This window comes from Hemicordylus capensis, chromosome 3 (genome assembly GCF_027244095.1).
Source record: "Hemicordylus capensis ecotype Gifberg chromosome 3, rHemCap1.1.pri, whole genome shotgun sequence".
Classification (NCBI taxonomy): domain Eukaryota; kingdom Metazoa; phylum Chordata; class Lepidosauria; order Squamata; family Cordylidae; genus Hemicordylus; species Hemicordylus capensis.
Genome location: NC_069659.1, coordinates 192807933 through 192824142, shown reverse-complemented (window position 1 = coordinate 192824142; position 16210 = coordinate 192807933). Strand labels below are relative to the sequence as shown.

Sequence of the window (16210 nt, the reverse complement as noted above, 5' to 3'; positions counted from 1 at the left end):
TAAGGTAATAAATAAATAAATAAATAAATAATAAAATAAAATAAAATAAACCCCTCCCCTGGGTGTGAAAAAATGGCTTCTGGAGTATAAATTTGTGCTAAAGAGCAACAGGAGAAGAAAGAATGAAGTAGACTCTCCTTGCATGTTCTTTTCTGCTCAGTTGCAACCTGCCCCAAACTGCTTTGGGTTAAAAAACAAAAACAAAACCACCACAAAGAAAAGCACAGGGAAGGAAGGTTAGAATCTCAATCTTAACATGACCAGGAGCATTTCCAGACAGCAGGCTTTACTGCAAGTTTGAATTTACACCCCACCCCAAATGGTGCAAAAAGTGGGTGTTTTTTTTACCCCGGACATAAATTGGGCTCCCCTCTAATGCACAATGAAAAACCCCAATAGTGCCTGGAGTACTCCCTGATAGCTCACAGAGACTTCAGAATAAATTTGGCTAATATGTGAACACACACCCTCCATTCCGGAGAAGTGAGCTTAGCCTGTTTGGTTTGAATTCAAACCAGTTTCAAAACAGGGTGGGTAGGTTTGGTTTTAGTTTTGCTCAACCCCCCGGGTTTGGTTTGAATTCGAATCAAATTTGAACCGGTTCTAAAAGGTTCTACATAGGGTCTAATGGGGACTTGCCGATTAACCCTATGCAGAGCCCCTAGGGGCACAACACCAGGGTGGGTAGTAGGCACCCAGGGGTGCCAATCACCTACTGAATCCCCAAAGCAATCAGACACTCCTGTGATTTTTAATGATTTTTTGAAGATTTTTCCCATTTTTGCATTTCTCCCATAGGGAATAATGGGGATTTGAGGCAGCCCTATGCTTGGGAACCCCAAAGTGGGTTTTGGGGCACAACAGGTTGTGCCACAACTTTCCCCATGCAGCCCCAAGCCAGTGGGGTTTAAGGTTTTTTCCAGGAATTTTTAAGTTTCTGGCCTTTTAACAGTCTATCTCTATCAGAGTAGCTTCTCTGTTGTGTGAGTGTGTATTATACATACATACATGAACAGTTCTTCATGGGGATTCATTGAGAGAATTCATATAGCCACCAAGAATCCAATTTGTTTTTGGACTTGCTACTGTATGAGTTATCTCAATTAATCCCTATGAACTCTTCATATATATATATATATATATATATATATATATATATATATATATATATATATAAACAAACTAGAGAAGCTACTCTGATAGAGAATAGACTGTTAAAAGGCCAGGAATAAATAAATAAATAAATAAATCCTGAAATAAACCCTAAACGCCACTGGCTTGGGGCTGCCTGGGGGGAGTTGTGGTACAACCTGTTGTGCCCCCCAACTCATGTTGGGATGCCCAGGCACCCTCCACAGGGGACAATGGGCTGGCTGGGCTGCCTCAAATCGCCATTGTCCCCTATGGGATAAATGCAAAAATTGGGGGAAATCTTTTTTAAAAATCACCTAAAACACAGGAGTGCCCAATTGCTTTGGGGTTTGGGTGGCACTTGGCACCCATGGCTGCCTACCACCCACCCTGGTTTTGTGCCCCTAGCAGGCCAACATGCAGTGATACAACTAAAAAGACTGAAAACCAAAAGACCACCACAGAGACAGACCTGCTGCTATGCCTGCACAACTGCAGAACCAAGGGAACCAAACCAAACACCACAGTCTACAACAGCCACAAACAAACTAGATCTAGCAACAAGACAGCGCAAGGCAGTACAACCAACCCGGCATGCAAACTGCAAAGAAAGAGGGGCAAAGCAAAAACACACCACCACACTAAAGGAGAACTTAAAGTAATGCACACACTTTGTTCTTCTGCTCTTCTCTTCGTGCATGCCTTTTGCCTGTGGGGGAAAGCACCTCAGTGTGGCAGGTCCACCACATCTTTGCTGGAGGTCCACCACATCTTTGCGTGCCCTAGGCATGTGGTGGCACTATGCCACATAGTCATCATCAGCGTGCATGTGTGGTGTGTGAGTGTGTGTGCTAGCTAGATTCTGAATAAGGGAAAGAGAGGGGGACTCTAAAAAAATTAAAGGGTTAGGGAAGTATGGCTCAGAGGTGGGTCAGTGGAAGCCGCACACGACATGGTGTGGCAGGAGACTGCTTACTCATCATGGCTGGTGCATGCGTGTCTGGCGTGCGTGCATGCGTGTCAGCGGAACTAAACTGGAGAGGGAAAAGTGAGAGGGAGGCCCTAAATAAACACACTTAAATACATATATACACATGTATATATACAAAGCTATCTATATAGCAACTATACAGTATTATTTACACACCAGCAACTATCTACACAAAACAAACCAAATATACTATCTACGCAAAGTAAAGAAAAAAACCTCTACTACTGACACATCCACCTACACACAACAGAAACTTCCACGCATGCACACACTCACACAAGCATGCATACAACACTTCTATCTACACAAACACATATTTACACAGTCTGAAATATTCCCCAAAATAATACATTTTGGCAGTCCTGCTGCCCTCTCCCCACAAGTCAACTATGTACAACACAACATATTCAAAAAATTACATATTTAAAAACTACACAGTACCACACTGGATGCTGGAGTTTTATATTTATTTATTTATTTCATTTCATTTCATTTCTATACCACCCTTCCAAAAATGGCTTAAGGTGAAGCCTTTCTCTTTACATAGAGAAAAAACAAATTAATAAAATGGACTTTTGCAGGAGTTTTGCAGGAAGTGTGTGGGGGAGCCTGGAACAAGCCCCTGTGATCACAAGGAGCCTGGTGGAGAAGAGAAGGTAAGTACAAATCCCTCCCTCATATTCTTGGGAAAGTCTGTTTGGACAGTTAAATAGCTGACTAATACAGCTGAGACCTATCCTTCTAATAAACTATCTCTAAATAATGTATACAGCCAACAATTAATTGATTTGATTTTAATTGTGTTTTAATGTAAACCACCCTGAGCCTTTTGGAAGGGCGGTATAATTTTTTAAAATAATAATATACAAAACCAGTATGAAGACAGAAAGTCAGCAGGGGAGGGGGCACTTCCCAGTATATTGCACAGAGTGCCACATGTATGACTATTTGCCCCATGGGCAGAAGCCATGGGTGTGTGCTCGGAGCAAGGCACTCCTGGCTGTCAGGGAACAAATTCATTCTCTTGAGACCAAGGTGGCGGATCTGGAGACGCTCAGACAGACAGAAAGGCATGTGGATGTGACCTTCAGGGACGTGGTAGAGGCATCCCACTCCAGGGATGTGGATAGCTCCTCTGCTGTCAGGGAGGTCTCTGGCAAGGAGGACATCAGTCTGAGGAAGAGGGAAATGCTCCTTTAGAAGGGACCTCTTCCATGGATGATGAGCCCATATCCTCTCGCACAGGGGATACTCCTCCAGCGGGTGGGGGCCTCCTTGTAGTGGGTGATTCTATCATTAGAAGTATAGGGAGATGGGTTTGTGACCCGCGTGTTGACCGCATAGTGACTTGCCTGCCTGGTGTGAAGGTTGTGGACATCACACAGTGACTAGATAGGCTCTTAGGCAGTGCTGGGGAGGAGACCGCTGTCGTGGTGCATGTCAGCACCAACAATGTGGGGAAATGTAGTTGGGAGTTCCTGGAAGCCAAATTTAGGCTGATAGGTAGCATATTGAAGTCCAGGACCCCCAAGGTAGCATTCTCAGAAATTCCACCTGTTCCATGTGCAGAGCTGAGGGGTTTCAATGCGTGGATGGGACGCTGGTGCTGGGAGGAGGGGTTTAGATTTGTTAGGCACTGGGATAAACAAGGCCTGTACAAAGGGGACGGGCTGCACTTGAACCAAGATGGAACCAGACTGCTGGCACTTAAAATAAAAAAAACGTTGCATAGCAGCTTTTAAAATGAAGCCTGGGGAATGGCCGACGGGAGCTGGGCAGTATGCGGTTCAAAGCCATTCTTTAAAGTGCAAGGGTGCAGATAGAGTAGAAGGGGACAGAGCAGAACCGTATAAAGAGCAGACATGAGCCTGTGCCAGCTGGTCAAAGAGTCAAAAGAAAGATAGCATACATCAGGTGAGAGATTCAGCATATAGGTGCTTATATGCCAATGCCAGAAGCCTCTGAGCCAAGATGGGTGAACTGGAATGCTAACGCAGAAATAGATCTAGTGGGCATAACAGAAACATGGTGGAACAGTGAGAACCAATGGGACACCAGTGATGTGGTGACAGCCAACAAGCTGGATGGCTTTAAGAGGAGTTTGGATAACTTCACAGAGGAGAGGTCTATCACCGGCTACTAGTTGGAGGGCTAAAGGCCACCTCCAGCCTCAAAGGCAAGATGCCTCTGAGTACCAGTTGCAGGGGAGTAACAGCAGGAGAGAGGGCATGCCCTCAACTCCTGCTTGTGACTTCCAGCGGCATCTGGTAGGCCACTGTGTGAAACAAGATGCTGGACTAGATGAGCCTTGGGCCTGATCCAGCAAGGCTGTTCTTATGTTCTTAAGCCAGGGTCCAACCGGGACTGAGCAGGTGTTACCAGCACACGAAAACACCTGCTCACTCTATGGATGCTCGCTCTGGATGCAGGAGAGGAGGACACAGCAACCACCACCAGGTCCAGCCAGACTTGGCTGTGGGTTGCCCAGGACTGCACATGGTCCATCTCGTGGTCTTCCTCCACAGGCTCCTCCAAATGGTAGGCCTGGTAGGCTGAGCCTCCCGCAAACTGGGCAAGGTGCCAAGGCACACTTGCTTAAACCATCGGGCTGATTTAGTGGGAGGAACTCCCTGTTGAGTTGGCGCCACTGCCTAGGATGCTGTGCTGCTGGACTGGGAAGAAGAAGTGGTAGGAGATGAAGGGCCACCTGCCCGCACTGCTGCTGCTGCTAAGTGTGGGTCGCATACACTTGGGGGGCACTCCATCATCACCCTCTTGGTCTCTGTCAATCCTAATGACCACCTCTTCCCTAACTCTATTGAACAGGAGGTCCCTCCTCCTGGGCAAGTCATCCACACAACCAACATTGCCCTTGATGGTCACAGAGATAAGTCAGGACATATTCTTCCCTGTCACCCAATTCATCAACCAGCCTGTCAACAACCTCAGCCTTCCAGCCAGAGCACGCCACTCTGGCATGATCAGCGAGGTCTGCAGTTTCTTCAGCTTCAGTTTCTTCAACTTCAGCCCATCAGCTTCTTCAGGAGGAGAGCTGCGGGCAGGGGCTGGCTCAGAGGGGTGGTGTAGCCACACAAGCTCTTCGTGTCAAACAGAACGGGCTTGAGTACTGACACCATCTCGGACCTGAGCAAGATTCCATGTTGGATAGGTCACACACACCCAAGGACTCGTTCCTTGCCAGGTCATTGAGGGCCACCTCCTGCTCCAGCAGACGCTGGAACAAGAGGAAGGGGGAGTTCCACCAGGTATCTGTAGGAATGAGATGTTGTGGAAGCTCATGGATACGCTGCCGCTCAAGAAGCAGCTGCCTAGACTTTTCACTCCAATGGAACTGGGCCACTCCTCCACAAGTGCAGCTGGGACAGCAACAGCATCTACCATGGGGCAGCCCTGTTTCCTGGACACCTTCACCTCCTTGAGGCCAAGGGTGACAGCCAGGTGGAGCGTGTGTGCCATGCAGCAGATGTTCACACTGGGTGAGGTGTGGCAACCCGCCTATCCACGCCTCAGTTTGGCAGCCAAGTACAGCTGCCACCTCCTCCATGGTGTGCTTGACATCCAAGGTCTCCATGTGCAAGATGGCCCATCTGTGCCGAAATGCAGTGTGGAACGCGCTGGAGGCAGAGGCAGCGCCGGAGGTCCCCCTCTCTCTCCAGACCCCACCAGTGGGCAGTCAGCACCAGGCAAGCAGCATGTATTCCACTCACACTGTTCCAAAGATCAGTGATGAAATGCACGCTGGTGCCAGCCAGTGATGCACACAGCATGGCTGACACAAACTCCCGGCATCTTACGTACAGGGAGGGGACCACGTTCTGGATGATCTAGAGCCTGGAGTAGCCGGTGAAAACCGGTGTTCTTGACCAGCTGAAATGGTTGGTCGTCAGTGGCCATCATCTCCTCTATAAGGCGGGTGAGGAGACGTGGGTCCATATGACTGAGGCGCTTAAGAATACAAGAACAGCCCTGCTGGATCAGGCCAAAGGCCCATTTAGTCCAGTATCCTGTTTCACACAGTGGTCCATCAGATGCTGCTGGAAGCCACAAGCAGGAGTTGAGGGCATGCCCTCTCTCCTGCTGTTACTCCCCTGCAACTGGTACTCAGAGGCATCTTGCCTTTGAGGCTGGCCTATAGCCCTCTAACTAGTAACCGATGATAGACATCTGCTCTGTGAAGTTATCCAAACGCCTCTTAAAGCCATCCAGGTTGTTGGCTGTCACCACATTTTGTGGCAGAGAATTCGACAAGTTGATTATGCATTGTGTGAAAAAGTACTTCCGTTTGTGGTCCTAGATTTCCTGGCAATCAATTTCATGGGATGATCCCTGGTTCTAGTGTTATGGGAGAGAGAGAAGAATTTCTATCTACTTTCTCCACACCATGCATGATTTTATAGACCTCTATCATGTCTCCCCGCAGTCATCTTTTTACTAAACTAAATAGCCCCAGGTGTTGTAGCCTTGCCTCAAAAGGAAGGTGCTCTAGGCCCCTGATCATCTCAGTTGCCCTCTTCTGCACCCTTTCCAGTTCTACAATGTCCTTTTTTAAAGATGTGGTGACCAAAATTGACCAGATCTGGTGACCAGTTGACACTTTCAATGAGCTGTCCACCACAACTCCAAGATCCCTCTCCTGGTCAGTCACCGACAGCTCAAATCCCATCAGCATATCAGAAGATGGTATCATCTTCAAATCTGGCCACCTCGCTGCTTACCCCTACTTCTAGATCATTTATGAATAAATTAAAAACACCGGTCCCAGTACAGATCCCTGAGAGACCCCACTTCTTATTTCCCTCCATTGTGAAAACTCTCCATTTATACCTACGCTCTGTTTCCTGTCTTTCAACAAGTTAGCAATCTACACATGTACTTGTCCCCTTATCCCATGACTGCTAAGTTTCCTCAGGAGTCTTTGATAAGGAACTTTGTCAAAAGCTTTTTTGAAGTCCAGGTATACTATGTTAACTGGATCACCTTGATCCACACACTTGTTGATACTCTCAAAGAACTCCAAAAGGCTTGTGAGGCAAAATTTACCTTTGCAGAAGCCATGCTGGTTCTCCCCCAGCAAGGCCTGTTCTTCTATGTGCTTTACAATTTTATCCTTGAAGATGCTTTCCATCAATTTGCCTGGAACGGACATTAAGCTAACCGGCCTGTAACTTCCTGGATCACCCCTGGATCCCTTTTTGAAAATTGGTGTTACATTGGCTGTTTTCCAGGCCTCCAATACAGAGCCTCATTGCAGGGCTAAGTTATATATTTTATCAAGGAAGCTGGCAATTTCACATTTGAGTTCTTTGAGGACTCTTAGATGGATGCCGTCCTACCCTGGTGATTTGTTAGTTTTTAGTTTTTCCAGACAGTTTATAACATCATCTCTTGTCACTTCTATCTGACTGAGTTCTTTAGCCTCCAACCCCGAAAAGCCTGGTTCAGGAACAGGTATGTGCTCAATATCCTCTGCCATAAAGATGGACACAAAGAACTGATTTACCTTCTCTGCAACCTCCATATTCTCCTTAATAATCCCTTTCACTCTCTTGCTGTCTAAGAGTCCAACTGCTTCCCTGGCAAGTTTCCTGTTTCTGATGTATTTAAAGAAGTTTTTGTTATTCCCCTTGATACTTTTAGCTTAATGTTCCAACTTTTTGCCCGACTGTGTCTACCACTTGACTGGCAGTGTGCCCTGCTTCATGGAAGCCTTCACACGGCCTGTGTCAGCGCTAGTCTCAGGCACACTAGGTGCACTAGTGCTGCCTGAGGAGTCAAGGAGATCCAGGTGAAGCCGCCGCATGTATCGCCACATGGAGGTTGTTCCCAGATGCTTAGCATCCTTGCCCCAACTGAACTGTGCCATGCAGTGGACATAGCGAGTAGCAGTTGGGGCATCTTGAGGGATCTCAAAATGCTGCTAAACATCACTGCTCTGGGTGGCCTCCGATGTACTGGATGCCATCTTGGGCCTTTTGGGGGACAGCGGACCTAGGGGGGCTGCAGGTGCTCACCCACCACCATCACCCCCCGTCCACCCTGAATGGAAGAAGGGCCCAGCTTCATTGGAGGAGGGGGTGCCCCCTCCATCTCAGCAGTAGTCCCTCCCCCCCTTGGACCCAGACTGGGAGGACCCAGAACTGTACTCTGCCATGATCTGGGCATCATTAGCCCTCCCAGTAGTAAGAGGAGCATTGGAGGGGCAAATTTCCTCCCAAGAGGGAGGGGAAATTTGGCTGCACGGCCAGCTGTCAAGCCGCTGCCCTCCACCCCCACCATGGAAGAAGCTTCCCTAGCAGGAGAGCCCCCCCACACCACCAGGCTCCACACGGCACTAACCCTGGCAGTGAACCACCCGATGGACCTGCCACTGGTCCAGGACCTGGCTTGGTGGCAGCAGGTTCCTCCGGATAGGAGAGCCTTTGCACCACTGCCTCACCTGGGTCAAAGAATTTGCCAATGGGGACTTGTGGGACTCCATGCTGGCATCTTCTCTGCCTCCACCCCGGCCTCCTGCACCAGCCTGGGGACCTCTCCCACTGTGAGCCTGCCTCCCTGCTGCGAGCTTTGCTCACCACATGGCGCTCAGACATTCCCAAAGTCTCCGAGGCTTTTTGAAAAAATTGAAAAAATGTAAAAAACTTAAGGGTGAGATTAAAAAAAAACCTTTATGAAAACAAGTCTACCCACCCACTTCACCCACAATACAATACGGTACAATACAATACAGTACCATACAGTACAATACAATATGGGTGGGCAACTAAGGAGGTCCTGTGAAAACAAGAAACAACCTGTAAAGAAAAAACACAGAAAATATACCTCCCAGCACCCAAACAAGAAAGGAGGCCCTGTTTAAGGAAAACTAAAGGGGACAAAGGGGGCAACAAAAAGTAAGCACTTACCCCCTTGTTGTCTTGGAGATATTCTGACCCACACACTGGTCAGGAGAAAAGGAAAGGATTCCAGACCAGTGGTAGGCTGGCACAGCGTGGGCGGGCATGCATGGCAGGGGGTAGGGCAGAATTAACAACTTTCCAGCTGATCACCCACCCAAACAAACAAATTAAAGTAAACACTGGATAAATACAAAAAGCTGGTGGGGAAAAATGGCTGCGGGGATGGAGAAGGGGTGAGGGGGAAAGAAAGGGAAGAACAGGGGAGGACAGTGGGGAAGAGGTGCTGCTGGACTCTGGAGCAAGCGGTGTACTAAGCACAGCAAGAAAAGGGTTAACAAAGAAAAGCACCTGCTCCAGAGAACTCAAGGAACACCTCCCACCCCACCCCCCCAAAAAACCCACAGACTAAAATAAATACAACTGGCAGTTGCTGCTGAGCTGAGGACTCTCTATCTCAACTCAGCCAATAGATTTAAAAGCAGCAGCCACCACAGGAGCAAAAAAGGTGGGGGTACAGTGGGGGACTGGGGGTTAGGGAAATGTGCCAGAGAGAGGCCTCAGGCCAAAGGTCCTGGGCCCTCTGGCCAAGAGCAAGAGAACGGAGAGAGAGACACTCACTCACTCAGATTTAAAAAAGAAGAAGCAGAACAGACACAAACACAGGTACTGCAGGGGGAAAACAGTTTAAAGACGGGAGAATGGGGTGGGCAGCAGAAAAACAGGCAGAAGGGTTTGGGAACAAAAAACACACAGCAAGTCTGCCAGGCAGACTATCACTGCTGCCACCAGCAGCCTAGGGGTGTGCACGGAACCGGGAAAGTTCGGTCCAGCCCCCATCGACCCCCTCCCCCGGGTCCGGTCTGGTCCGGTGGGGGTCCACAATTTTCTTTAATTTTTAAAATGAATAATAAATACCTGTAGCCCCTTCAGGGGGCTTGCTATAGGTCGTGGGGAGGGGGGGTCCACAAGGGTTCCCCCTCCCACCGCCAGCCTCCCTCATCACTGTTGCAGCCGGGTAAATATAGCATTTTTGGCACTTTTGGGCCTCCGTAAAGGTGAGCGGTGGCCATTTTGGCCACTGCCACACATGCACAAATGCCCTCTGCGAGGCTGTAAGCGGGGTGTGTGTGTGTGTCCGCTCGCCTTTATGCCCATGGGGGGGGGGTCCGCTCGCCTTTATGGAGGCCTGAAAGGGCCAAAAATTACATTTAACTGTCCACGGCAGTGATGAGGGAGGCCAGCGAGGGGAGGGGAAACCCTCACGGACACCCCCCCACACACTGCGGCCTACAGCAAGCCCCCCGAAGGGGCTACAGATATTTATTATTCATTTTTAATTTTTGTAAAAAAAATTCACAGACCTATCCAGCGGTTCAGTTCTGGTTCGGACAGAACCGGGGTGGGGTTCAGTTCAATCCCGAACCTCCGGACTGAACCGTCAGACTGCCGGACCGGTTTTGCACATCCCTACAGCAGCCTAGAAGCAAGCCAAGGAAGACTGCAGTCAGAGTGATTTTGCTAGGCTAGAGGCTTGGCTTTAAATAGGATTTGAAACACTCTTCTTTTGGAGCAACACAAGTCACCTTTGCCCTTCCCCCAGCCAATAGGGTGCCAGTTCTCAAGGTCTGGCACCACTGCAGGGCCTACCAGAGAGCCAGACTCATCTGGCCAATCAGGGAAGCAAGAGCTCAGCCAATGAAATCAAGCAACACAAGTCACACAAAATGGAGGACAGGAGCTAAAATGGACTCTAGAACCTTCGAACTGAACTTGGCTTGATCAGTTCAAACTCGGACCAGCATTACCAATGCAATGCCCTGTTTGGTCTGGGTTCGAACCTGTTTGCAGTTTGAACTCTCCAAAGGATCCCAGAGGGATGTCACCCTACTTGGAAAATGGAAAATGAACCTGAAAAGTGAACCAGTTCAGCCCTAAGACTTAAAGCTTGGAAGTAGAATTGTACAAACTCATGCCCACAAGTCTTAATTGCTTAATTCATTCTGGTAGAAAAATCTGGGTTTCCTTAGAACAAAAATTAGTGCAGAAATTGGTTTTTGTGGTACATCCAGCCCAATTCTAGTTTCTCTGCCTTCACAGGGTTTAGCTCCAGGAGTGTGTGGGCAATGACAGCAATTCATTCAATTTACAGTAGCTTCTTGAGTTCAGTTAAAATGTGAGAACTCAGTGAGAGGCAAAAATAAACTCTTATCTGGGTACCTGCAGAAGGAAGCCTGATTAAACCTCCAGTGGCATGAGTCACCCATGATTAATTTAAGGAGGTATTGAATTGCTGTTGCCATAAACATCCCTTACAAACATCCAGCATACTTGGCTTTGCTGCAGACATAAATGTTTACAACTCTTACGTCAACTTTTTTCTGTGAGCTCCCTGTCCCTTGTTGGTATTCTCTTAAATAAAGAAGTAATCATGTATAAGGACCATTAGGGTGGGAGTGAGACAGTTATATATTCAATGGAGAGCAGCTCTGTGTGCTTCTGTGGTATGTTATCCAGGATCTGTATTTAGGGATCCCATTTGGACTGTTTCCATTATCCTCAATAAAACTCCTACTGTACTAGTGGGGATTATACAGAAGTAACAGGTTAGAATCTTGAACAAGATAGGAGGTAAAAATATACAAGATAATCATTAAGGCACAGATCATAAATGCTTCACATATTGCACAATTTAGAGCAAATACATAGATTTTGTACAGTAAGTAGAATATGTAACCACAAAACCCGGTGTTTCTAGAGGTTGAACTTCATTCAACCTCTAGAATTCAGTTTGGTAAGAAATTATGGGGGGAAACAGACAATGTCTACGGTGGATATTTAATGTCTGAGGAATCTGGGTGATGAGCCAAGACAGACATCTCTGATGTCTGGAGGAATGATTGTGGAGAACCAAAGGAATGATTGGGGAGAACCAAAGGAATGATTGGGGAGAACCAATTAATCCTGCATGGGAGGGGGTGTAGTACTTTTGGGGATGGGGCCAAGAGCACCTGCTATGCATGCAAAAGGTCCAATCCCTATCATCCCCAGATAGGGCTGGGAAAGACCCCTGGTTTGAAACCCAAGACAGCTGATGCCAGTCAGAATAGAAAATGCTGAGTGAAATGCACCCTGCATTCTGACTCAGTAGAAGGCACCTTCCTTTGTACACAGCCACCACCACCCCAACTTCCTCGGTTCAGTAGTCATTCTCTAATCCATCCCATTTTAAGTCACCCCAGCCAATCAGGGACTATCATTATTTTATTGTATTTTTATTGTAAGCTGTTCCAAGCAGCAATGATCTGGAAAAGCAATGATGGGATAGAAATATTTAATTAACTAATTAATATTTAATTAAAATATTTAATTAATATTTAATTAAGTCAAATCATGGGGATGGTTCTCCTTCACTGGAGGTCATCGAGCAGAGGCTAGACATCCAACATCTAAATCCATCCATTCTCTAGATTTTCTGCATTAAGTAGAGGGTTGGATTAAATGGCCTATAAACTCCCCACCCCAATTCTAGCATTCAATGCACACAGTAGCGGCTGACAGGTAGTTGAGCTGGGGGGCAAGGAGGAAGCAGGGCGGGTTTGGGGGGGAGGTCTTGCCAAAGACCAAGGAGCTATTCTGACGCTCAGTGGAAAGCGGGCTAAGGGTGCTTAGCCAGCTTTCCACCGATCATGAGACTCACCGGGCTCGCAGTCGAGCCCGGTTGAGCCAAAGCGGGTCACCTGCTTTTTTAGCCCTCCCCTAAGCCCGGGTTAGTGGAGCGAGCACTCCGCTAACCCGGGCTTCCTGATCATGAGTAGCTGCGGTGTGGCTCCACACCATGGCTACTCATGAGTAGACCCTCGGAAGGGAGGTGAAAAGATGCCTCCTGGCTCCAGGGGTCTCCCCAGTATGCCCTGCACACTTGCACAGGGCATACTGGAGCTTCTGGGGGCTGTGTGGTCCCCGAACTCCCCAGCCCCCGCCGGCTCCGTCACAGAGCCGGCAATCGTGTGGGCAGCTGATCCAGCTGCCCAGGGCTGATCGTCTGCAGGGAGAGCGGGCTTAGCCTGCTCTCCCCGCTTAGCTGTACAAACCGGGTCTCACTGATTGTGAGACCCGGCTCCAAGACTAGGGTTTTTTTTCCAAGTTAGAAATCAGGGGGTCATCTTAAATTAAGGGTCCTCTTCCTTTTGGGTAAATATAAGTATAACCTGTATTTAACCTCTATTGTTTAAGGGGCTTGTCTTAAATTCAGAGTTGTCTTGTATTCAGGTAATTATGGTAATAACTATTTCAACTCCAGATTTCTGCCCTAAATAGCATCTGTGGGAGAATTTTACTCCAGTACAATTTTAAGATCGGGTTTGTCAGCAGTATAATAAAACTTCATAAATATTGTCTTTACTGTTATCACTTTTACGTAACCCTCAAGACAATATTTCACTAAAGAAGATATCCCGATTTTAGAACTGTTTGCACTGTGGTTCTTCAGTGGACTACATGGGGGTTCCATTCTGGCCTATTGTCATGTAAAGGGAAACTGTGAAAAAAGAAACTGGAGTCTTTGGCGACTGGGGAGATGTTCCTCAGCACACTTAACCAGAGAGTGCAGCAGTGATCCCCACATCCCAAATATGGTACCCTGTATGACTCCAGGACTCCCCGAAAATGTGAGCATTTAGTAAATAAAAATGAACATTTCAAACTCCACACTAATTAGTATCCATACTTCAGCAGCTCAGTTCTCAGCATTTCAGGACACACTGTGACTTGAAAGGACACACTGTGGACTGATCTCAAGGCCATCTGGGATTGCCAAGTGCATTCTACAGCCCAGTCACCCACAATCAGCACACTTTTGCTTGGCTTCTTATCAGCTGTCTTGGGCACAAACCTCCTGGGTACACACAGTACCAATGTACTGTGCAATACCCTCTACGTGGGGCTGCCCTTGAAAAATATTCAGAAGCTTCAATTGGTGCAGAATGCAGCTGCCAGGGTTCTCTCTGGAACTGCTCGCTCAGAGCATATTACACCTACTCTGAAAGAGCTGCACTGGTTGCCAATTTGTTTCTAGATCCAATTCAAGGTGCTGGTTATTCCCTTTAAAGCCCTTAATGGCTTGGGTCCTGTATACCTGGAGGACCGCTTGCCTCCAAGTGTTTCTGCCTGCCCAACAAGATTGTCAGGTGGGCCTTTGCTCCATGTGCCGATGCTGAGAGAGGCTAGATTGTCGTACACACAGGACAGGGCCTTCTCTTGTTACCTCCAGACTCTGGAATGCTTTCCCAGTAAACATTCGCTCTGTGACAACTGTGGCTACTTCTAAAAAATAAAGACTGTTTTATTCACTCAGGCTTTTACTTCCTAGAGGATCCAGGCTCCTCAGTTTTCTTGCGTTTGTTTCTAATTGTTTCTTGGTCTTTTATGGTTTTAATGTTTGATTGATTTTAAGGTTTTAAATGTAACTTTTATGGAATTTTATTGCATTTTAACTTTTGAAAACCACCTTGAGATGCATTATGAAAGGCAGTATGAAAACTGAACAACAACAACAACAATAATAAAGTCTTCTGCTATCCAAGCCAAACACAGCTGGCAGTGCTTCCCTTTGTGGGAAGCTTCCTTTTATGGTTGCAGCTCTGAGGGTATGTCTGGCTTGTTGTGTCTCATAGTGCCCAAACAGGTCAACCCCTTGCCTCTGCCTCCTGATTTGAATTACTATAGCTATACACTGGGGTATAGTAATTTGAATTATGTTAGCTATAGTAATTTGAATTACTATAGCTATACACTGGGGGAAACCACAATTCTCTGAGAGTAGGTTTAGATGTAAATTGTCCTACACACGCGAGAACATCCGGGCGCTTTCCAGGTTACACGCTAAACAGGGGTGAAATGATTCAACTAGGCAGGATCATATTGAAAACGATCCCCAGAATCTCAAACAGGAAAATACACCTATTTTTCTGCAATGGACTTGCAACGTTGTAGCACTATAACACAGGATAAAATCCAAAATAAGGCATCGGAAATCTGAACGGCACCTTGCTGTCAGTGCAGGGACTGCAGAGTCACAACACAGGAAGTACAGAAGCACACTTAGGAGATCCCCTGTTCTAGGGTTTAATCTAGAAAGTGCTAAGGTCTGTGGCAAGAACACACCTGCCCTGATGTCACTGGTGGATGTGACAAGGTGTTGCATGAGAGGGATGCTAATCTGAATCACCCCTCTACACGCACTTCAGCAAGTGGCCCCAAGTATTCTTCCATGAACACATTGCTGCACAACTTGCAGGCCTACTTATCTTTGTTGCAGTCCTCCTCCAGCTTGCTTCCTGAGGTAAACTTCGCCTGTTGGCTTGCTTGGCATGTGTTGCCAGTGGGGACAGCACCTCAGAAACCTAATAGCTGCTCATCAACTGTAAGGTTAGACTCAGGAATGTAGTACTGCAGCAGCTGCTGTACAAACAAGGTTCAGATACATCTAATGGTGCCTGCTTGGCAATCAGTCTTCTCTCCTGTTGTATGGCTTTGTCATCAAAACTTAAATTACTTGTGGTGTTCTCAAATCAGATATCTAAGCTGCAGGGGCGTAGCTATAATAGGGCAAGGGGAGACAGTTGTCTGGGGGCCCACTGCCTTGGGGGGCCCCCAGAGCCAAGTCACATGACTGACTCCCCCAGCCGCTCACCCGCCCAGGCTTCCTTCAGTTGTATTCATCCTCCAAAAGAGGATGCCAAGCAATTAAGACCTGGAGCTGCCAGAACAGCATGTCTTCCTCTAGTCCCATTAAATGACTTGCATCGTCCACAATTTACAAAACCTTTTTAAAAATAATAATTTAGGATAATATTCTATTGTGGCACATAAGTTACAGAGAGAGAGAGAGAGAGAGAGAGAGAGAGAGAGAGCTTTTTGTTACCACTATTCAGCCTCGTTTAAGATTTCTTTACTTCATGAGCTGAGCTTCAGTGAGCTTCAGTCCATTTTAAAATCTTGTCTCTGGGCCCACTCCAAACTTGCTACACCCCTGCTAAGCTGCATCACGGCACAGAAGGAGGAAGACCCCCCAAATGTACAGCCCTTGAGTGCTTCCTGACTGGCATGAAACACACTTGCCAGGGCTAGCAGGCCAATATACATTTTCAGTTCAGTTAGGTCAAGGTGCTTC

At 47.3% G+C, this 16210-nt stretch overlaps 1 protein-coding gene across 1 annotated transcript in view; it reads right to left on the bottom strand.

Moving 5' to 3' along the window:
* LOC128350960 (WD repeat- and FYVE domain-containing protein 4-like) overlaps positions 1–16210 on the bottom strand; it is a 286030-nt gene that overhangs the window by 38212 nt on the left and 231608 nt on the right. The gene's annotated exons all lie outside the window — the stretch shown is intronic.